The sequence below is a fragment of the Giraffa tippelskirchi genome, chromosome 12 (genome assembly GCF_054371585.1).
Source record: "Giraffa tippelskirchi isolate mGirTip1 chromosome 12, T2T-mGirTip1v1.2.pri, whole genome shotgun sequence".
NCBI lineage: Eukaryota > Metazoa > Chordata > Mammalia > Artiodactyla > Giraffidae > Giraffa > Giraffa tippelskirchi.
Window position 1 is genome coordinate 126,481,358 of NC_137286.1, and position 24,354 is coordinate 126,505,711.

Sequence of the window (24,354 nt, forward strand, 5' to 3'; positions counted from 1 at the left end):
GAAATAGGTATGAACCACAGCAGAAATGAATTAACTAAAATACCTCATTTTTCTTGAAAAATGTTGGATACATGGACTGACAAATATTTTCTACCATTTAATATAAACATATCAAACAGGACAAAACACCACTTTAAAGTATACAACTCTCAAATTGAAATGTGTCATTTTACTGTTGTTTTGCTTCTGAAAAATTACAAACTCTCTTTTGTTTGGTAAGGATTTTTCAAAAATACCAAAATTGTGGCACTAAAATTGTTCGATTTAGCTACTAATCATTATTAAGGACATAATGCTTTAAAATTTAGGATATCTGTCATACAATGTGAGTTGTTACAACTGGATCAATAAAAAAACAAAACAAAACATAGTACAGGATAAATAAGGTAGTCAGTTTTTTTTCTATTATTATTATTATCAATTATGGAAACTTTTATTGAAATTTAACACCATTTGTAAAAGGAGGGAAAAATTCCCTGGTCATAGTATCTTTTCATTTTCAGAAATTTGTTAAAATTTTGTAACTATAGTCATAGTAAAATATTGATTTAATAATAAAGGTATCCTCTTTTATTATTTGCTAAATTCAAATAAAAGAGTTTCATATTTTACATTATTCTCTTAATTGATTAAAAATAAAATGATACCAATATAAAATTTTAAACATTGTTAACATAATGAAAGTGAAAGTTGCTCAGTTGTGTCTAACTCTTTGCAGCCCTATGGGTGTATATTCCTTGGAATTCTCCAGGCCAGAATACTGGAGTGGGTAGTCTTTCCCTTCTCCAGGGGATCTTCCCAACCCAGAGATTGAGCCCAGGTCTCCCGCACTGCAGGCAGATTCTTTTCCAGCTGAGCCACAAGAGAAGCCAAGAATGCTGGAGTGGATAGCCTATCCCTTCTCCAGTGGATCTTCCCAACCCAGGAATCAAATTGGGGTTTCCTGCATTGCAGGCAAATTCTTTACCAACTGAGCTATGAGGGAAGTCCTGTAATATAATTGCAAAATGTAAAATTTAAAAAGCATGAAGTAATAAAAAAATCTAAGCTTATTGTAGTACTCAGTTTATCTTCCTATATTTGAGCTGCTTTTGGTTTATTTTATGACTAACAGCTGTTTTTAAATAAATTCACTTTAATTCAAATTAATCAGTCATTTGAAATTCCGAAAATTAATGTAACTTCTGCATACAGACTATGTAGAGTACTTTGACAAGCTAATCATTACAGGTTACAGAACAAATGTATTATCTCAGCTAGTGAAGTTAACCTTTTAACTACTTTTTTCCAAAAAGAAACCAATGGAATCAAAACATTGTCAGGGATGTTTGAGATAAATTTAGGCCTTGGATATAAGTTGTAAGATGGTTATGCTTCTGGGACCCAGCATTTAAAACCCATAAATATGACACAACAGCCAACAAGTGATCTGAAAATACGAAGAAGTACTTGGTAGCTGGGAAGTCCTTCAAAATGCTGTCATTTATTGTATTTCTACCACATACTTATTACCATATATTAAAAAAAAAAATCTCTGAATAACTCAGTTCTTACAGATAAAGATCATAGTGGTAGGATATTATAAGACAAACCACATTTTGATGACTGACATGAAAAGTACACGAAGGGCACTGAGGCACAGATAAATTAACTATCCAGGTTTTTGCAGAAAAATTTCAATCCTACTGAAAAAATAATACAAATAAGAGGAATAATTACAAATCAAGCAAGCTTGGTTAGGAAGGCACATGATCAATATCCATGGATGCAGGTTTAAGAAGAATATTTGAAGAAATATTAAAATGATCAAATAAGTGCTCCCCCCCCGTTTCTAGTAGCTTTTAACAAATAATTTAATACATGGATTTAGTATTGGCAAATGTGGATGCTCATCACTTTGAGTAAATCAGTGACAGACACTGACATGGAGTAAACTTATCAGTCATTCACCAAAGGTAGAAATAATTTATTTTTTAAACATTTTGTTTTGTATTAATTAAATAATTTAGTGAAGCATAAACTCTACAGAGATTAACAAAAACTCTACCACATTCTTAGTGGAGTTTAGCACAGTTTTATGTTACATAATCCAATTGTTTGACTTCAATGGTAAAATCCAAAATGTGCCCAGTAAAGAAATTCTGTAAAACTTCCCAATAAAAAGCTATGAGACTAATTAAATTAGATAGCATATGTAAAATTCTTTTGCTCAGAGTAGACAGTCATATGTATTCCTTCCTCTTCTAAGACTTATACAATGGGAATTATGAAGAAAGGTATAGTTGTAAAAGCTTTTGTTCTTAAGTGTAGAAGTAACATGCAAATTTAAATATTGCCATAGAAATTATTACTTTTACTTCTACATCCACATTCTCTTAGTGAATTTATATTATAGATCAATGGAATAATCATGACATTTTAACATCATACTAACTCAGGTAAAATATCTGTTATACTATAATCACATGAAACTACTTAATAAATTTCAGTTCAGTTCACTCAGTTGTGTCCGACTCTTTGCGACCCCATGAATCACAGCAAAAAGCTTAAAATGTAATATTGTGTTACATTTATAATTATTCAAAATAACTGAGTTAAAATTATAATTTTTTTAACTTTAAATTAACAACTATATATATATATAACTATTACTTATATAACAATTATATACTTATAACAAAATTATGATTTTGATACTTTTAGATGAATAATTATATACCTATTACTATTTGCTTATTTATAAATATATCTATGAATGTTGAAAACCATATCAGTGTAGGTATAATAGAATGTTTTTCTTCATAGAAAAAACATTCACAGTTTAATTCTTAAACATTTGTAATGTTAAAATGTATATTTAGGTTTATCATTGATTAGTAAATTTATTGGTTAAAACATTTATTGATATTTCTATATATTTCCCTTTAGGATAGGACTCTTGAGATATGTGGTATGTATCAAATATTTTATAGATACATTTATCAATATATTGGGCTTCTCTGGTAGCTCAGGTGGTAAAGTGTCTGCCTGCAATGTGGGAGATCTGGGTTCAATCCCTGGGTTGGGAAGATACCCTAGAGAAGAAAATGTCAACCCACTCCAGGACCCTTGTCTGGAAAATTCCATGGATGGAGGAGCCTGGTAGGCTACAGTCCATGGGACCGCAAAGAGTTGGACACGACTGAGCAATTTCATTGGTTCACTGATCAATATATTTTCTACAAATTTGTATTAAACTTTAGTTTAAAACTTGTTTTAAAATTCTAAAAAATATGAATATATTTTATGGTAGATAATTCAAGATATTTATAGAGATTTTGAGATAAATATTATTCCATGACAGTGAATGCCTTCAGAGTCCTGTGCACATCGACTGTCTTTTTTTCACCAGAATTAATAATGAGTACTAGATAATTTATTTAGTTAATTAGCTACATATACAACGCTATACTCTAGGCTTGTCATAATTAGGTGACAATCAATTTTTAAAATATTTTATTCCCTTTCTTTGCATTAAATTTAAGAGAAAAATGCATCCTTCTTCAAAGCTATGGGGAAATAGCATGTAATAAGCTAGAAGCTAAGATAACTATGTAAAAACATTTATAAACACTGACTTATAAATGTCAGGATAATGAACCATCAAGTTAACTATGATGCAGCTTAAAATCATGCACATTTTATTTCATTCTGTTAGATGAAGTAGCTCCCAAATCACTAAGGCAACATGCAACAAAACATAATTTAATTGCTATCTATTATAATGCCATTCTGATAACAAAACTTCATTCAATAATTGAACAATAATTTTCAAGTGCAGTACTCATAAGGAGTAGTGCAGAAAATACACAGACAATGCATGCTTCCTCAACTTCAAGGTGTTCATTAGTGAGAAAGATACTAACCAAGCTTACTCCATTGACAGCAGAATTAAGTAAATGGTATGGGAAGTACATCTCTACAGCAGCACAGAAATGGAAGCAGTTATTTCCCCTTGGAGAGAAATCAGAAAGCCAGTTTCAAAACTGAAAGCTCAGTTATGAAATGAGTTGAAGAAAAACTGTAATTTAACTAACCTCATTAAAATTACAGTTCGTAGAGTATATTGTTAGAACTTGATCCAGGATATATAATGTCTTTAACTTCATGAATGTTGTGACTATTTTTCTTTGCTTCCATAGGGATTTTAGTGTTAACTTGAAGAAGCTAAAAGTACTACAAGTTTGATGGCATTTTAAATTAAAAGTTGCTGGTATTTCATAAAAATATACAGTAATGAAATGACATTTCTCCCCATATACTTTCCATATTTCTTTCAACTATCAGATCAGATCAGATCAATTTTAGACCTAATGATGAATCATTTCCCTTTCCCTGATTTTTGTATTTCGTGATTTTTAAGTAAAATTTCATAGACAATTTTCACTTTTTTTGTTGTATGGCAATTCCAGTCAACACACTGAACTAAACTCTCACCTCCACCCCCCACTCTGCCTTAACACACACACACACACACACACACACACGGAGAGGCTGAATCAAATATGATATAAACATGCCTTAGATATTTATTTAACCAAGCTTGAAAGCAAAACAGGAACTAAATCACTGAAGTAGAAAGAAAAGAGAAGTTAAATTGAGATAGAAGAGCAATAGTTACTGGGGAGTGACTACTGGTCCTAACAAATGGGACTGGCTGGGCTCTGAAACCTGCAGGAAGCAGTCAGGTTCCTAGTCTTGCTCTGTATCTTTTAAGGTAAGTGCCCTCATTTTAGCCAGTCTGTAAATACCTTCCGGTCATCATTTTTAAACTCATCATTTAGCAATCCACCATATTGCATCCCTACCACTTAACAAATAGTCTTGGATCCAACTGCATCTTCTTCATACAATAGTTTAGTTTTATTTCTTCTTTTATTGAACTGAGAGACTGAGATTGACATATATACACTGCTATGTGTAAAATAGATAATTAATGAGAACCTACTGTATAGCACAGGCAGCTCTACTTGATGTTCTGTGGTGACCTAAATGGGAAGGAAATCTTAAAAAGAGGGGATATATATATATATATATATATATATGTTCTGTCACTAAGTCGTGTCTGACTCTTTGCAACCCCACAGACTATAGCACACCAAGCTTCCCTGTCCTTCACTACCTCAGGGAGTTTTCTCAAACTCATGTCCACTGAGTTGATAATGTCATCCATTATCCTCTGTTGCCCTCTCCTCCTCCCGCCCTTAATCCTTCCCAGCATGGATGTCTTTTCCAATGAGTCACCTCTTCATATCAAGTGGCCAAAGCTCCAAATTCAGCATCAGTCCTTCCAGTGATGTGGTGTAGTCGCTCAGTCATGTCCAACTCTTGCAACCCCATGGACTGTATGTAGCCCGCCAGGCTCCCAGTCCATGGGATCTTCCAGGTAAGAATACCGGAGTGGGTTGCCATTCCTTCTCCAGGGGATCTTCCCAACCCAGGGATTGAACCCAGGTCTCCTGCATTTCAGGCGGTGTCCTTACTGACTGAGCCACCAGGGAAGCTGTACCATTTTTCCAATTAATACACAGGGTTAATATCCTTTAGGATTGACTAGTTTGATCTCCATGCTGTCCAAGGGATTCTCAAGAGTATATATGGCTGATTCACTTTGCTGTTCAGCAAAAATTAATACAACACTGTAAAAAAATATACTCCAATAATATAGTTTAAAAACGAAAATGTAAAACAATGCCACTCTTGTCACTATTTTTTTACTTTCAAAAATATAATTATTTTTCACAAAATAAAAAGATTTTATAAAAAAGAGAGATTAACAAGAGAGACCCCCTTCCCCCCTCCCCCCCAAAAAACCCAAAAACGGTTTAACTTGGTTCTTCAGGCTCGATTCTGACAATAGGATTATCTGGTTGGTCATCACAGTGTTATTTACAAAATATAAATCTGAACTAAATTCAATGTTCTTCCTTTTTTTCCTATTTTTTTTATGGCTCTCCATTAACCTTCAAATAAGTCCCATTCACAATCTCATCCCTTCTCACTTCTCCAGATTTCTTGCATTCTTCCATTTGTTCACAGCTTTGCTCATCAGTTCAGTGCAGCTCAGTTCAATCACTCAGTCGTGTCCTACTCTTTGTGACCCCATGGACTGCATCACACCAGACTTCACTGTCCATCACCAACTCCCAGAATATACTCAAACTCACGTCCATTGAGTTGGTGATGCCATCCAACCATCTCATCCTCCATCGTCCCCTTCTCCTGCCTTCAAATTTTCCAGCATCAGGGTCTTTTCAAAGGAGTCAGTTCTTTGCATCAGGTAGCCAAAGTGTTGGAGTTTCAGCTTCAGCATCAGTCCTTCCAATGAATATTCAGGACTGATTTCCTTTAGGATGGACTGGTCATATGCTGTAGTTTTACAATTGTAATCTGCTTCCCTCTGGGTTCCATCCATTTACATATCTTTGCCTCCATTCAAATGGATATGTCTTTCCTTTTCCCCTTTGCCTTTTGCTTCTCTTCTTTTCTCAACTATTTGTAAGGCCTCAAACAACCATTTCGCCTTTTTACATTTATTCTTCTTGGGGATGGTTTTGATCACTGCCTTCTGTACAATGTTAGGAACATCTGTCTATAGTTTTTCAGGCACTCTATATATCATATCTAATCTATTTGTCACTTCCACTGTATAATCGTAAGGGATTTGATTTAGGTCAAACCTAAAGTAGGTTTTTCTTCATTGTAAGTCTGAATTTTGCAATAAGGAGTTCATGATCTGAGCCACAGTCAGCTCCCAGTGTTGTTCTTGCTGACTATATAGAACTTCTCCATTTTGATTGCAAAGAATAAAATCAATCTGATTTCAGTATTGACCAACTGGTGATGTCCATGTTAGAGTCCTCTCTTGTGTTGTTGGAAGAAGGTGTTTGCTATTTCAGTGTGCTCTTTTGGCTAAAAGCTGTCAGCCTTTGCCCTGCTTCATTTTGTACTCCAAGGCCAAACTTGCCTGTTACTCTTGACAGGGCGTCTTTTTTGGTGTTAGTTCTAGTAGGTCTTCATAGAACCGTTCAACTTCAGCTTCTTCAGCATTAGTGGTTTGGGCATAGACTTGGATTACTGTGATATTGAATGGTTTGATTTGGAAACGAACAGAGATCATTCTGTTGTTTTTGAGATTGCACCCAAGTACAGCATTTCAGACTTTTTTGTTGGCCATGAGAGCTACTCCATTTCTTCTAAGGGATTCTTGCCCACAGTAGTAGATATAATGGTCCTCTGAGTTAAATTTGCCCATTCCAGTCCATTTTAGTTCACTGATTCCTAAAATGTCAGTGTTCACTCTTGCCATCTCCTGTTTGATCACTTCTAATTTACCTTTATTCACAGACCTAGCATTCCAGGTTCCTATGTAATATTGTTCTTTACAGCATCGGACTTTTACTTTCATCACCAGTCACATCTACAACTGAGCCATGTTTTCGCTTTGGCTTAGGCTCTTCATTCTTTCATACCAGACCATCTTAACTGCCTCCTGAGAAATCTGTATGCAGGCCAAGAAGCAACGGTTAGAACTGGACATGGAAAAATGAATGGAGTGATTCCAAATTCGGAAAGGAGTATGTCAAGGCTGTATATTACCATCTTGCTTATTTAACTTATATGCAGAGTACATCATGTGGAATGCCAGACTGGATGAAGTACAAGCTGGAATCAAGATTGCCAGGAGAAATATCAATAACCTCAGATATGCAGATGACACCATTCTTATGGCAGAAAATGAGGAGGAACTAAGGAGCCTCTTGATGAAAGTGAAAGAGGAGAGTGAAAAAGCTGGCTTAAAGCTAAGATCATGACATCTCGTCCCATCTCTTCAAGACAGATGGGGAAACAATGGAAACAGTGACAGACTTTGTTTTCTTGGGCTCCACAGGCACTGCAGATGGTGACTGCAGCCACAAAATTAAGACACTTGCTCCTTGGAAGAAAAGCTACGACAAACTCCTAGACAGCATATTAAAAAGCAGAGACATTACTTTAGCAACAAAGGTCTGTATAGTCAAAACTGGTTTTTCCAGTAGTCATGTATGGATGTGCGAGTTGGACTATAAAGAAAGCTGAGTGCAGAAGGATTGATGCTTTTGAACTGTGGTGTTGGAGAAGATCTTGAGAGTCTCTTGGACTGCAAGGAGATCAAACCAGTCAATCCTAAAGGAAATCAGTTCTGAATATACATTGGAAGGATGGATGCTGAACCTGAAACTCCAATACTTTGGCCAGCCAATGAGAAGAACTGACTCATTGGATAAGACTCTGAAGCTGGGAGAGGTTGAAGGCAGGAGGAGAAGGGGATGACAGAGGATGAGATGGTTGGATGGCATCACTCAATGGACATGAGTTTGAACAAGCTCTGGGTATCGCAGGTGGACAGGGAAGCCTGGTGTGCTGCAGTCCATGGAGTTGCAAAGAGTTGGACATGACTGAGGGAATGCAAATGAACTGAACTGATGCTATGGGGGAAAAAAAAAAAAAAAAAAACCTTTCCTCAGCATCCTTCAAGGAAATATAATCACTGCTTTTCAAGTAATCTTTATATATTCTCACCCTTGTGTTGCACTTTGCTCTACTTCTCTACATAAAACTTTATTCCTTCTAAAATTTAAATATATCTTATTCAAATCATTGAGCCTGTAAAGTCTGTCTCAAATCAAAATTAGAATGAGAAAAATTTCCCCATCTCCTTAGTTAGAAGTGCTTTCTCTGTTTACAAAGCTACTGAAGCATTTATTAGTATAATTTATTTAATTTTAATGATTAAAACTAATGTAAATTGCCACTTTGAGCAATAAAGTCCTGTTTTATCAATGAAATTGCAACTGTTCTGTAAACAATTTATACATACATATATGTATATAATTTATGCACATATATATGTGTTTATGTACATAGTTTTCATTGTTTTTGTTTTCCATAATTAAAAAGTACAAATATAAAAGTCATGATATATTTTGTGAAATACAGTAAGTTATATCTATCACTTAATTAATCCACAGGAATTATTCTTTTTCATTGATTTGTAATTTTTTTAATTGCTAAATAAAAATACGTCACTTCAGTTTCTATCTGTGGGCTAGAAGGAACAAGATTATATCCTGAAAATAAGTGAGATATAATTAGGATGCTACTAATTATATTCTATTTCAATGGCTACCCATCAAGCCCAATAAAGCTCAGTAAGTTTGCACGGAAGGTCAATAACAGAGAAATTAATTCAATTTATTTCCTAATTCAAACTGAAATATGACAGAAAGTTCTCCTCCCCTCTGTTGATTGAGGACCAAATTTTCTAGCAACAATTTTTATAGTATATTGATGATACAATGAACTGAAAACATTTTATCTAAAAAGTTCATCTATAAAGGTACAATGTTTAATAATCATAATATTTTAAAATAAATTAATTCAAATCACATTCATGTAAAGCATTCTACTGAAATAATTACAAATACTAAATAATACTTGTGACTTTTTTTTTCTTATCTCTAAAACTTCACTTCTTAACATTACTTTCCCAAGTCATTTATGTAGTTTTCATTTTCAGCTTTCATTAACTTCAAGAAATTAGTTCGAGGGTCATCAAGGTTGTCACATATTTGCAGGATGTTCTTTTCTATAAAAATCTGAACAATATTCCATTGTATTTATGCATCACATCTTCTTTAGCCATTCATCTGTTGATAGATATTTAGGTTGTTTCCATGTCATGGCTATTGTGAATAATGATACAAAAATAGGGGTGGCATGTCAGGAAGCATTTAACAGGAAGCTTCCTGTGTGCTGTTTTCCGTCTTGCATAAATCCTATGTTTCTTATCAGCCCCTGAATGCAGGTGCAAGAGGGGCTGGCAAGCAGGCTCCCGGGAATAATAGGAATTTATGTATCTCATATGTATGGAAAGTAGCCTTTTCATATGGTGAAAAGTAGCCATTTACAACTCTCTTCCCTTTTGATATGGAAAGTAACTTTTACAATCCCCTCTCTTGAGAATGATTCTAGCCTCAGGCTTCCTGGATAACTTGTAAGATTTTTTAATCCCTATCTCTGCTGAAAAAGCTATCTTTTAAGACAGTATATATATGCCCACAATATGTTGAATAAACGCCTTTCATTCCATCAGAACATTGGCCCCCGTGTCTTTCTTCTCTCTCTCTCTCTGCCCCCTTCAGGCTGCTTCCACGGAGCACAGATGTCTGCTGTTGACACTCTGTGTAAATCAGGAAGTATCAGCCTCTTGTCTTCCTTCTTTCTTTCTTATCGCCGACTCCCTACCACCAGGTTCCGGTCCATTAAAGGACCCCAACAGTGGCATATATCTCTTTAAGATAGTGATTTCATTTCTTTTGGATATAAATCCAGAAATAGGATTGCTGGATCATAAGATTCTTTCTTTCTTTTGTTTTTATATTTTTGCAAAGTCTTCCTATAGTTTTCCATAGTAACAGCATCAATTTGCATTTCCAACAAAAGTGTACAAGAAAGTACATGTACTTTTGCTGTGCCATTTTCTATTCTCTGGTAGTACAGCAGTAAGCAAGCATCTTTCCACTGTAGAGTTTCTATTTTAGCGGGGAAGGCAGATGATAAATGATAGCTAAAATAAATCATATATCAAATAGTGTTATTATGGAGAAAAACACAGCAGGACGAGCAACTACAAAAGGACAAATTTGTAGGAATACAATTTTAACTAGAGTTATAAAGGAAAGGTTCACAGATCATTTTGGAGCAAAGATCTGAAAAAGGCAGAAGTAATCCAATTGGCCGTCTGCTGCCTAGAAGAAGAACATTCCAGAGGGAATACATATTGCAGAATGTGTTTTCTTTATATAAAAATAAGGAAATCATTTACATTGTCAATCACTCATGTCAATATAAATTGTTCCAAATTTAATATTCAATGGAAATATGTAACCTCTAGAAGATAATTATTTTCTTTTTGTTATCTGCTATCCTCCCAGTATACAAAAGTGTATCTATCATGTGATGGCCACTTGATAAGTTCTTATGATTGAATAAATATTGTTTTAAATATTATGACCCAAATTATTTGTCAAATGGAAATATTTATCTTGTCATTATTGCTTCCTTTCTTTGAGAACTACTATAGGCCACAAGTTACAAGACACCCAACTTTGAATGGTGCAATAGATACACACAACAAGTTATACAATGGTATTTAGTTGGTTAGGCAGTTAGGAGACTTGGTCAGGCAATTCAGTGACTTTATCAATAACATAGGCTTTATATATGTTTGTCGCAATATGACAAGTCTGAGTTGGCCCACTATGATCCTATGTGTATGCTAATTAATTGTAGGAGCAACTCATTTCATGTTAGCTGCTCATTTGCTTTTCCCCCTCAAGAATACACTGTACCTACTTATACCATAGGATCTATAGTTTCTCCTTATCAGTGGAGTATATTCTACATGTGACTTGCTTTGGCCAATACAGTGGGTGCTAAAATGATATATACTTATTCTGAGAAGATGCTTAAGAACATACTAGTATTTCCAGCATTATTTTTGCTCTTTTCTCTATTCCAGAAGAATATTAATTCCCAATCAAAGACTGGCCTCCAGGAAGGCTTTCCAAAACAGGACACATTTAGAGCAAATGCATAGTCACTGCCAATCCACAGTACATTAATGCCACACGATCATAAACATTGAAGTGCGGAGATTATTTGTTACTGTGGACTTATCTAACAAGAAAAATGAATAAAATATGTTTATAATTAAAATTCAGTGAAATTAAACCTCAGAAATTTTGTGAATTACTAAAGATACATTGAAACCGATTACTTTTTTAGAAAATATTTGAGTCAGCCAATAGTATGTAATAGAGCTATTCATTTAATTAGATTAAATAAATATTTTGACATAACGGATATAATAAAAGATATTCTTTTGCTCATAAATGTATCTGACAACATAGCATATATCCAATCTTAGCTTATTTTGTAATTAATTTTATCTACATTACTTCACTTTCATCCTGAAAATCCTAAAACATCACCTAATTGTATATTAAACTTCCACTTACTTTTTTTTACTGTGCTTCACTATTTTATTCATTTTATTTATTATACTTCACGGTTATCATGTCTTTTGCAAATTGAAGGTTTGTGGCATTGTTGCATTGAGTAAGTCTATTGGGGTCATTTTTCCAACAGCACTTGTTCAATTCACATCTCTGTGTCACATTTTGGTAATTCTTACACTGTTGTCCATGGGGTCACAAAGAGTCAGACGCAACTGAGCAACTGAACAACATTATTGTACAGTAAGCATGTGGCAATATCTGTGACATAGAGAAGATTTTTCAACTTTTAAGATCATGTTAACATTAAAAAAAATTTTTCCTTCTGTCGAATCCTCAAACTGCAACTTCAATCTAATCATCTGGAGCACCCCTAAGTTTCTTCAATACTAAAATCATCTTGTTGTTAATATATTTTAAAAAAATTACCCCATTTGTATTGTAACAATGTGAAGTACAGGCATACCTTCTTGAAGATATTAGAGTTTGGTTCCAGAGTACAACAATAAAGTGAGTAAACACATTTCTTTGGTTTCTTGGTGCATATAAAAGTAATGCTTACACCATACTGTAGTCTACTAAATGTTCAATAACATTATGTCTAAAAACAGTGTGTGTACCTTAATTAAAGTTTACTTTACTGCTGAAAGATGCTAACCATTTTCTCAGGTTTTATGGAGCCATAGTAATAACATCAAAGACCCCTGACTACAGATCATTTTAACAAATGCAGTGATTCTATTTTCCTGGCACATTTCAAGCAAAATGATGATGTGTTAACATTTTATAAGGCAAATATATATGATGCAAGACAGAAGTAAAAGAGGAGAATTTATAGAACAATTATGTTCTTGCCTATTAAGAAAAATTGGGAAAAAAAGTATTTTTTTAACTTTATTTGGTTTTTTAAGCTTATTTATTTGGTTTTTTAGAGTAGTTAAAGTGTCACAGAAAAACTGAAGGGAAAGGACAGAAATTTCCTATATATATCTGTCTCCACACACGCATATCATCTCTCATTATCAACAGCCCCCAGCAGGCAAATGACAAATGACAGAATGGTCATTTGTTACAACTAATGAACCTACATTGGCATAACATCATCACCCAAAGTCTATAGTTTACATTATGTTTCCCTCTTGGTGTTTTACATTCTGGGTTTGGACAAAAGTATAACAACATGTATCAACCATTATAATATTCTGCAGAGCATGAACTCCACTTCTCTATCTACAACCTCTGCAATCACTGATCTTTTTCTATCTCCCTAATTTTGCCTTTTCCAGAGTACTATCCTGTTAGAATCACAGAGTATGTAGCCTTTTCAGAGTGGCTTCTTTCACTTAACATAAGTAGGTGGCTTATCTTATTCTCTTGACATTGACTTTTGCAAATAGTGGTGTTTAAATTTTGATGAAATCTAGCTTATCAATTATCTCTTTCATGGTTCACATCTTTGGTATTATATCTAAAAATGCATTACTATATCTCAGGTCATCTAAGTTTTCTCCTAAGTTACCTTCTAAAGTTCTTTATAGTTGTGACTTTTAGATTTATGTCCATGATCTATTTTGAGTTAATTTTTATGAAAGGTATAAATTTATAAATTCATTTTTTCCCATGTGAATGTCCACTTGTTTCAGCATCATTTTGTTTAAAAAAACCCCACTATATCTGCTCCATTGTTTTGCATTTGCTCCTTTGCCAAAGACATTTGAAATATTATTTATTAACTTTTCAATTTTTGTCTCCAAGTCACCATCATCCCTTGGTGTATTTCTTATGCCACTTGCCACTTCTCACAGTCTGATCTGTCCTTCTCATCCTGACATTTAATAACTTAGTGCTCATGGCTTAGTTCTGATACCTCATCTCTTTATCAATCGTTTCTAATCACTTTATACCTTCTCACAGCTTAAATATTGTTTAAAATGCAATGGCTCCTAAATCAGAACCCTTCCTCTTCAGTTCTGTGTTTAATTATGTAATCAATATCACCTCTTGATGTACAACAGGCTTCCTATAACTTCCACGTTGAACTCCACATTTCCTATTGCCCTGTCACACTGAAAAGTCTGATTTGCAATGCCTGACTGTGTCATTATCCTGGTTGCTCATACCAAAAGCCTTTTTATCATCAACCCCTCTCCTTCTCTTACATTCCACAGTGAGTCCATCAGTATGTATTGATAACACTACATTAAAAATATATATCAAGCAGCCATCATTTCTGATCCAGGTTATTTCAATAGCCTCCCAACTAGTCTTATAGCACTTTAGTACTTATATCCATGTAGTTTTTCTCACTGGGAGTCAGCTACTAAGTCAAGCCTAAACTATACTGTGGTGCTTAACACTTCAGATCCTTAAACTGACTTTTCACTTCAGAGTAAATGTCAGTCTCTACAATGACATACCTAATCTATCTTCCCTCCCCTGTTTTGTTTTTTTTTTTTCCCCCTCTACTACTCTCCTATTATTCTCCCATTTATTTTCTCTTCTAAGACACACTGGAATTTTTGTTTTTCCTTTAAAAAGTACATTCAGGGTCTTTATCCAGGGCTTTCCTTCAAACACTGACTTTCCCATCAGATATCCACATGGTTTGCTTATTCCTTCCAAATTCTTAATCAAATGTCATCCTCCCTGTGATAACCCTTTAACTGTATTACTAGTCCTTTTCTTACTTTATGTTTATCTAGAACACATTACCATCTGATGAAATATACTTTTGACCCATTAATTTTTTTATTGTTTATCTCTCGTGCCTGGCATATAAATCACATGAGATTTGGAATGTTTATGATCTTTTTTAATGTAATTTCTTGGCCTAAAGTGTCTCTAACAAAAAAGATAGTCAAAAATATTTCTTGGTTAAAACTCTCAGATATTGTCAAATTGTCTTCCAAAATTTTTTTTTAATATGCAAACTCTCTCTTTATGAAGGTTGCTGTTTTCACATCACTTTCATCTATGCTCTGCACTGTGAATCTTGATGGGGTTTTAGGAAATTAGCAAGTAGAAACATTTATATCAGCATTATGTTAAATTATATTTAATTTAATTATGAATATTTCCATTTTGGAATATTCTATATTTCAAAAATATTTCCACTGTCTCTTTTAGCTATCTGTTCATTTATTATTTTCCCTGTTTATGATCCTTGTTTATGAGTTGTGTGACACACTTAAAAAGTAGAAGCAATTCCTTAAATTTGAATCTTCAGCAAGAGAAAAAGTTTATTTAAACATAAACACAAATGCATACCCAGCACAGCTTCACAACTAAGGTAAATATAGGAACCAAAGAATTTGTAAAAGACTGACTATATTATCTCTTCACTAGAGAATTTGGGAGACTCATACATATAGGTCTAAGGAAACTGTCTACCTTACTGCTTTCAAATTTTCTTTTCCCCATTTTCTTGAATACTAGTTGGTTTTCTAATAATTTACTGCATTGTTAATACTGCTGTCTTCATTATATTCCTTCTACTGTGTGATTATGAGTTAAATAATTACAGAAAGATATTATTTATGTGTGCATTTGTTGGAATATTACAGCTTTAATACAGTTATCAGCAAATATAAATCAGTTTTATATATCATTGGATACATTTAAATTTAAAATGTAGATAGTTCAGGAAAATGGTTACTTGCTTTTGTATTTTTCAAATATCTGGAATGCTTGCCTACACTGAGTGGAATCCTCTCTTCTACCCCATCTTTTGGCAATGTAAGCATCTTTGGAGAACATCATGTATACCAAAGGGAATAAAATCCTAAGTTGAACATCTATGTAAATTCATACATTTAATATCAGATATTGTCCAAAAATTTGCATTTGGTGGTGTAAGTATAAGCGCTGCATTTGATAGGCATTGTAAAATATTTTTAACCAATTCAGTGACTTATATGATTATAATGTTACATAGTTTTTAGGCAGCAAAATAAGACTTGAATTGCTGCCACATTATTTTTTCCAGTAGTCTATGTTATTTGGGCTAAAATCTATGAAAATACACTGACTTTATTCTAGTATTTGAAGGATATTTATTCTACTATTTCCTCCATACATCAGAGTAAAATAACCTGAGACTTGTAAGATCACAGAGAAGCAGTCATGCAAAACTGCATTTGCACTTTCCAGAGAGCATGGAAGGAAAGGACATTATATCTGAGAGAGAATCAATTGGACATAATGAAGCAAAAGAGAAAGTCCAGTGAGGCAGGAGAAGAGCAAGAGGGGTTTAGGGACAGGTTGGAGCAGAGGGCTATTATAAGAGAACAGAGAAGTATACAGAAGTCAGATCATGAATTTTTAGTTGATTGGTTTGCTTCTTTAGTGAACTGATTTACAGCTATAAACACACTTGGTGATTTTACTTTCTTCTGAGACCAGCAATAATGCAAACCAACTAATAGAACCTCCAAAGATGGCAGTGAATAGATAAGACATGAAAATATTCTTTAGCTGATCTTATTATTTGATTCAACACAATAATCAAAACATGAACTCTGTATAGTTGATGAATATTTTCCTTAAATTCTGTCTCATTTGGGGTAAAATATATGAGTAACTATATCTATTTATCATAAGCTGTTTGAGGATTTTAAAAATATTCCATATAGCACTAAGAATGGACAATGATAATTTATATAATAAAAAGGTTTTTATATATATAAAACTGACAAATTTTATTGCTTTGCTGTAGCATTCTGAATTTTGTGATGAAAGAATACCAGACTTTTCTTACGAGAGACAAGTTACTATCACTTAGTAACTTTGAATAAGTTCTTAATTTCAGTGCTAATTTAAATGACTCCATTGTCCTACTACACTGGAGAGGGGGAAATAAATGAGTCACCTTGTTTCAAAATGTGAGTAAGTGTCATCTTTGATATTATTAGTCTCTGCATTGTGTTAGGCAAGCTGATTTTATGTGCTGGCACAAAACCCATGGCTCATAAACTCAACAGAGGTGAGTGAGTTATGATCGTCTTGGAAATACATTAATGAAATTCTGCAAACATCAGTATGGTACATTAGTCTTCATCACATTTGGCTTTATTAAACACACAGATAGATGGGAGGCTGTCATGTACACCAATTGTTTTGCTTTTTCAAAATGACCCAAGGAAATATAAAAGGTTTTCCAGCTATTTTAATATCATGTGTAAAAGATAAAATTTCATAGTTTGTTGATTTAAAGAATGAGACAGCTTAGGATTTTGTCATCACCATAATTTAATATTCATCAAGGATCTATAAAATATTGGACAGGACAGGGGGGAAGGAGACTGCTAAGACACAGTTTCTGCCCTTAATTTATGATTGCTTATTTTTTCTAAAGACTAGAGAAAATATAAGGTTTGCTTCAGAGTACATGTTTTGAAAGCTGAAGTTTTCCATCAAAATCAATGGGGCCTAAATCATAGGAAAGGCAAGGTTGATTTGTTCATTTCAATACAAAGCAGATGTTAAAATGAAAGTTACGCCAGCTAATAATTAAAACTTAAATATTGAGCTCATTGAAGGAAATTTTTGCTCTACTGACCAATTATATGAACATTCAGTTTTTGAGTTCAAATTAAAAACATGATTTACAATCAGGATTTTTTTTTTTAATGTGGGGTAATATATAAGAGATCATGTAATTAATTTAGATTTTGGAACTGAAAGATGCCAGTCACTTTAAAAATGTTCTTTAATATATACCCTAAAATAGTTTACTGAATGTATTCTGTATACATACTTTAGCTCTGGGACATTCTTTTAACCAGGACTTTATAATAGCATAAGAGTAAAGTATGTGAAATCCTAAACTCATCTTTCTTTCAAACATAGTTTCCAAGTTTATCCAATGTATATTCTCTCCTAAAGCCAAATTTTATGATGTGTATATATTATGTCACTCTATGTCTTATTTGTTTCTCTCATATTTGGCAAGGTAAATATTATATGGCACTACTGTGCCTTTCTAATGGAGCATTACACAAATTTTTTCAGGGACAAACTCTTCTGTTTTAGTTGCTATTATTCAATTTTTACAATGGTATGATAGTTGATATAGTTGACTATTAATATCTCTTATTCCTGATTATAATATATTGCTGTACATTGTCTAAACACTCAGTATTATTAGTTGGCCATATGAATACATATTTATCCTTCTATCCATCTACACACACAGACACAAACACATATGTATGTATACGTATATACATGTATTGTATGTATACATATATATGTGCATATATATGTGTTTATATAAATTATAAATAGTGAGGAGGGACATTTAAAATATATATTTAAAGTTTGAGAAGTCAGGAAATGCATATGCATCAAGAGGGTTTTGGATGTGATAAAAACAATATTTCAAGGCAAGACATAGGACTCATGAAATGCACTTTAATAATTGCACAAAAACTGTAGAGCTATTTAGAAACTTGTTAGTAGGATTCTTGTAATATTTTAATGTCTTTTAAACTATCTATATCACTTTATGTGAATGTAGATATTGACCTATTACTGTAAAGCGATTATACAATATGAAGTTTTTAAAATTAATTGATTATTTTAAATTGAGGTAATATTGGTTTATAATATTCATTTAATCCATTTTAAAACCAAAATTTATCTTGTCAATTATCAGTTGAACACTATTATTGTAAAGGAAACATTTGAATTTCACTAATGAAGTGGCAATATCATTTAAGAATCAAACATTTGGAAATAATTATATTTCTAAATATATCTACTAGATTACTATATAAATATTAACAAAAACCCTTTTGAAAGTATAAGAAGTGATTTCTTTAGCTAATTCCAATCAGATCCTGTGCATTCTACTGAAAACAGTACATATCAGGTAGATGATTAAAATTATGCTTCTCTGACAATTAATATCCAGTTAAGGGTAAAAAATTGACTTCCATACTCAAATATTCATAGTATTCAATGAAAGATAATGTTTAGAGATGGACTGACCAAAATTATTCATTTGTTCTCTGACCAAAGAGATCAATAATGATAAAAAATGGAATAAATATGTTATGGAACTAAACAATGAAGGAACCTAGAGTCAATATCATTGAGGCTACTCAAAATAATTGGAAATAATTCCTATATTTTTAAAATGTCAAAAATAGTTAAGACTGACTTACTTACTAGTAGTAGACTTACTTACTTACTAGTATATGATCTGTGAATTCTTATTTCTAGGCTTCCTTGCTACAGTGGAAACTTGTGATCTACATTACACCAACTAGATATACCTTTTTAAGGCTTCTTTTCTGAGGTGTGAAATATGATGTCACAGAATTCAGGGAAAATGACTTTCTGGCAATCATGGAGGCAGAGTTGCTATTTGTTCTGAAGCAGTTGTATTATTTTCTGTTACCCAGTGACTAGAGGCAAACAGGAGAATAGTGCTTTCTGTACATTGGTTATTGCATTATGTTGTTCTTGTTCTGGTTATGTCTCTAAGTGGTGGCCAGCTCTTTTCAACCCCAGGGACTGCAGGATGGCAGGCTTACCTGTCCTTCACTATCTCCTGGAGGCCACTCAATCTCATGTCCATTGAGTTGGTGATGCCATTCAACTATCTCATCCTCTGTCGTCCCCTTCTCCTCCTGCCTTCAATTTTCCCTGGCATCAAGGCCTTTTCCAATGACTCAGCTCTTCGCATCAGGTGGCTAAAGTATTGGAGCTTTGGGTACAACATCAGTCCTTCCAAAGAATATTCAGGATTGATTTCCTTTAGGATTGCCTAGTTTGATCTCCTTGCTGTCCAAGGGACTCTCAAGAGTCTTCTCCAATATCACAGTTCAAAAGCATCAAGTCTTTAGCGCTCAGCCTTCTTTATGGTCAGATCCATACATGAATACTGGAAAAATCATAGCTTTGACTAGACAGGCCTTAGTCAGCAAACTGATATCTCTGCTTTTTAATATGCTTTCTAGGTGTGTCATAGCTTTTCTTCCAAGGAGCAAGTGTCTTGTAGTGTAATAGCTGCAGTGACTACCCAGTGATTTTGGAGCCCAAGAAAATTAAGTCTGTCACTGTTTCCAGTTTTTCCCCATTTATTTGCTATGAAGAGATGGGACTGGATGCCGTGATCTTAGTTTTTTGAATGTTGAGTTTTAAGCCAGCCTCTTCACTCTCTCACTTTCATCAAGAGGCTTTTATTTCCTCTTCACTTTTTGCCATTAGGGTGGTGTCATCTGCATATCTGAGGTTATTGATACTTCTCCCAGAAACATTGATTCCACTTTGAGCTTCATTTAGCCTGGCATTTTGCATGATGTACTCTGCTTATAAGTTAAATAAGCAGGGGAACAATATACAGCCTTGATGTACTCTATTTCCAATTTTGAACCAGTCCATCATTCCATGTCTCATTGTAACTGCTTTTTCTTGACTGGCAAACCAGGTTTTTCAAGAAGCAAGTAAGGTGGTCTAGTATTCCCATCTCTAAGAATTTTTCAGTTTGTTGTAATCCACTCAGTCAAAGACTTTAGCATAGTCAATGAAGCAGATGTTTTTCTGGCATTATCTTGATTTTTCTATAGTCCAGAGGATGTTGGCAATTTGATCTCTCATTCTTCTGTCTTTTTTAAATCCAGCTTCACATATGGAAGTTCTCGGTTCATGTACTGTTGAAGCCTAGCCTGAAGGATTTGAGCAATACCTTGCTCGTATGTGAAATGAGTACAATTGTGTGGTAATTTAAACATTGTTTGGCATTGATCTTTTTTGGGATTGGAAATAAAACTGAACTTTTCTAGTCCACTGGCCGCTGCTGAGTTTTTCAAGTTTGCTGGCATACTGAGTACAGCACTTTAACAGCATCATCTTTTAGGATTTGAAATAGCTCAGCTGGCATTCCATCACCTGCCCTAGCTTTGTTTGTAGTCATACTTCTTAAGGTCCACTTGATTTCACACTCCAGGATGTCTGGCTCTAGGTGAGTGATCACACTATCATTGTTATCTGGGTCATTAAGACCTTTTCTTGTACAGGTTTTCTGTGTATTCTCACAGATTCCCTGGCTATCTGGAAAGTTCTTGGAACAATTTAATATTTATCAATATTTTTTAACTACCAAGAGATGGCTTTTACTACTTGTGTGTATGAGTTCTAGGCAGAAATAACTTCGCAAAATTATTGCAATTAATAAATATTCAAGAATATGCTAAATTTGGATTTTGTATCTGACCTTGTCTGAGTTCACTACTATAGGATAGAAACTTGGAAGTCAAGAGCATCCAGTGATGAACATATTATTCAAAATCTCACGTTTACTCATCTGAATCATAACGCTGTGGAAAGCAAGACTTTGACAAACCAAGGACTACTTCAGATTGTACCAGTTATTTAATGATAAAATACAGCACTCAGTTTTTAAATTCTTACCTCACACACAGACAAAGAAAATGAAGATTTTTATGATGTTCAACTTTTTTATCTCCTCCAGCCAAAGTGACAATGATACTGAAAATCAAGTCTACAGTCTAAATATGCAAATTTTGGAATTATAGATAATTTTTTTGAATTTTTAGGTTTTCTAGTCTCTTGTGTGTGATTTTGGTAATCAATTTCACTTAAAGATGATCTGGAAGTTGAGGTAATTTTTTATAATGCCCAACACATGAACATCTTCTCACCAACAAAAGTACTCCCCGTCTGCTCACTGTAACTTGAAGACCATGTAATTATTGTGTTTGCCTGAGAAAGTTACCTACTGATAGTATTTTCTTCACATCTTACCCTAACTATCATGCCTTTTTTTTTCAACAAATTCAGAAGTATATCATACTTCACAAGGCCAACTTCAAATCTAATTTAAGAAGGCTTACAAATCAACAGAATACATGTATGACTGCAGTCTAGACAAGGAAATATAATTTTCAATATGTTAAGCTTATAAATATGAGTTCACTTACCAGAGATTTTGAATTAAATGTGCTCCTATAAAGTGGTAGTGATTGATTTCTCAGTAAGTGTAGACAGTAAACTAATTCAGTGGGTTTTCGCACAGAAAAGTCACAATGTCAGAAATTCCTTGTCAAGTTTGAGAGGGAAGAGTCCAAGTCTAACAAAGATAGGGATGTTGGAGTGGATTTAATATGGCTTGATGTACACATTTATCATTTAGATATGTTTCTGGATAAGATAAAAAAAATCAATCATTTTAACAGGCATTTAGAAATTCTTTAGTCTGGGGTTGCAAGAATCTTATAAAATATTATTTTGGCTATTTTCTAAAGAACAGAGATGTGGGTCTTAATGCTGTCAATAAAATGTTTTGCTTGGTTTCAATGTGGATGGTAAGATGCTAATCCATCAGAATTCTAGTACCAGTACTAAACCACCACAGGTAATCTTCTTAGCTACTAAGTCCTGTCTCTAATCAGAATAGAATGATCAGAAAGACTAGTTGATAGCAACTAATTAATTGTCGGTTCCTCCAACAAATATAATGAGGTACAACTTGTATAATTATATTAGGATTATGTAATTGAAAAAGATAGCATCTTATAGGTCTGGAAAGTATTTCCCTATATGAACCACCAAATACTACCTTTGCCTTAAATTCTAGTCTTAATCAGTTCAAACCCAACATGGATCCCTAGTGTCCCTGAGCAAGAACTATATTATAAGGGATTTCCCTGGTGGTCCACTGGCTAAAACTCTGAGCTCTCAATGAAATTGGCCTGGGTTTGATCCCTGATGAGGGAAGTTGATCCCACGTACCACCAACTACAGATTCCATATGCTGCAACTAAAGATCTCTCAGACCACAACAAAGATGGAAGATACCATATTCTATAACTACACTTGACACAGACAAATCAATAAATGTTTAAAAAATGAACTATATTATGACAATACAAGCATCTGTTATATCCTCATCCTAACATTTTCTAGAAATATGTGTTATTTACCAAGATAACTCTATACTTGTAAGTTAATAGAAATTTTCCTGTACAGTTGTATGATTTTCTTGTGTTATATTCACTAGAATTCAGAATGGCACTGAGGTCATGGAAGTACACTATGGCTTTCTCATACTTCAAATATCTTTGGTGGTTTGTGCAAACTTACTTACCAATCCCTTATTAAGTAATAGAAGTCTATTTAGTATGGCACATATAATATTTCCCTTTGGAGTTCTTCAAGACGTGGGGGCAAATTTTCCAGCAATGTCACTCCTGTGACTATAAGAGGTAAGTCTAATTTAAATTTGCCTTAGAAGTCCTTTGGTTTAAAACTGTTCACTAGGGTAGGAAACAACTTCTCTGAACCTATTACATTCTTTTGCAAGGTATTCAGTATGTATCAAAATAATCAATCAATTTCACAATAATTATGGTTTTTGTTGTCCCATAGTGACTATACATTGAATTAATTCCCCAAAGTTTCCTCCTCTTCCTACATTTTATGTCAATTAATAATAAATATCACCTTAGCTAATTGAGATATGACTACCATAATTTAAAACATCATAATCAGTGGGTTTATCATTGTCTTAAATCAGGTAGGAATTTGACTCTGAAGGCTTGCTTTTTCAAACAGGCCCTACTGGCAATTTTCTGAGCCCCAGATTCCTAACAAAAGCAAACTTCACACAAGGACAAAATGTCAAGAATTTATTCGAAAGGTACAATCCAGGAGGAGTAAGAGTAAGACTATAGTGACATAAGAAAGGAAAAGAGAAAAGCATGATGAAATATTGCCCTTGTGGCTACTGCTCCATGTGAAGCCTTAAAAAAAAACAGTGCAGATACTTCTATAGACTCATAAGGACTAGCTCCATGGCAAAACTGCCTGGAGAAAGAAGAAAGGGTTTATCTTCCTATTATTCTCTGATTTTCTGTTTAATTTGATTCAGACCAGAAGTTTCACTGCCTGAGGCTGACTAGCCCCAAAAGCTAGTGCCTTCGTTTCAAACAAGATTTTTTTTTTTTTTTGCAACAACATGTTTTGCCACACTACTGAAAATCAATCTGATTTCCAGAGTGGCTGCATAATGGACCATCTAAAACAAACATTAAGTGCATGTTGAGTGAGTGTGTAGGGGGTAGGGACAACTTCCTGACTGGAGTTAATGTAAAAGTAAAAGTCGCTCAGTCCTGTCCAAAACTTTGCAGCGCCATGGACTATAAAGTCCATGGAATTCTCCTGGGTAGCCTTTCCATTCTCCAGAGGAGCTTCCCAACCAAGGGATCACATCTAGATCTCCCACATTACA

General features: G+C 33.9%; 1 long non-coding RNA gene across 1 annotated transcript in view; it reads right to left on the reverse strand.

Annotated features, from left to right (window-relative positions):
- Positions 1–9,408: 9,408 nt before the first annotated feature.
- The window catches only part of LOC145529442 (uncharacterized), a 79,182-nt gene continuing 64,236 nt past the window's right edge, over positions 9,409–24,354 (reverse strand). Inside the window, exon 5 of the long non-coding RNA XR_014071233.1 lies at positions 9,409–10,648. This is a non-coding gene — a long non-coding RNA (uncharacterized LOC145529442). The remainder of the gene's footprint in view (positions 10,649–24,354) is intronic.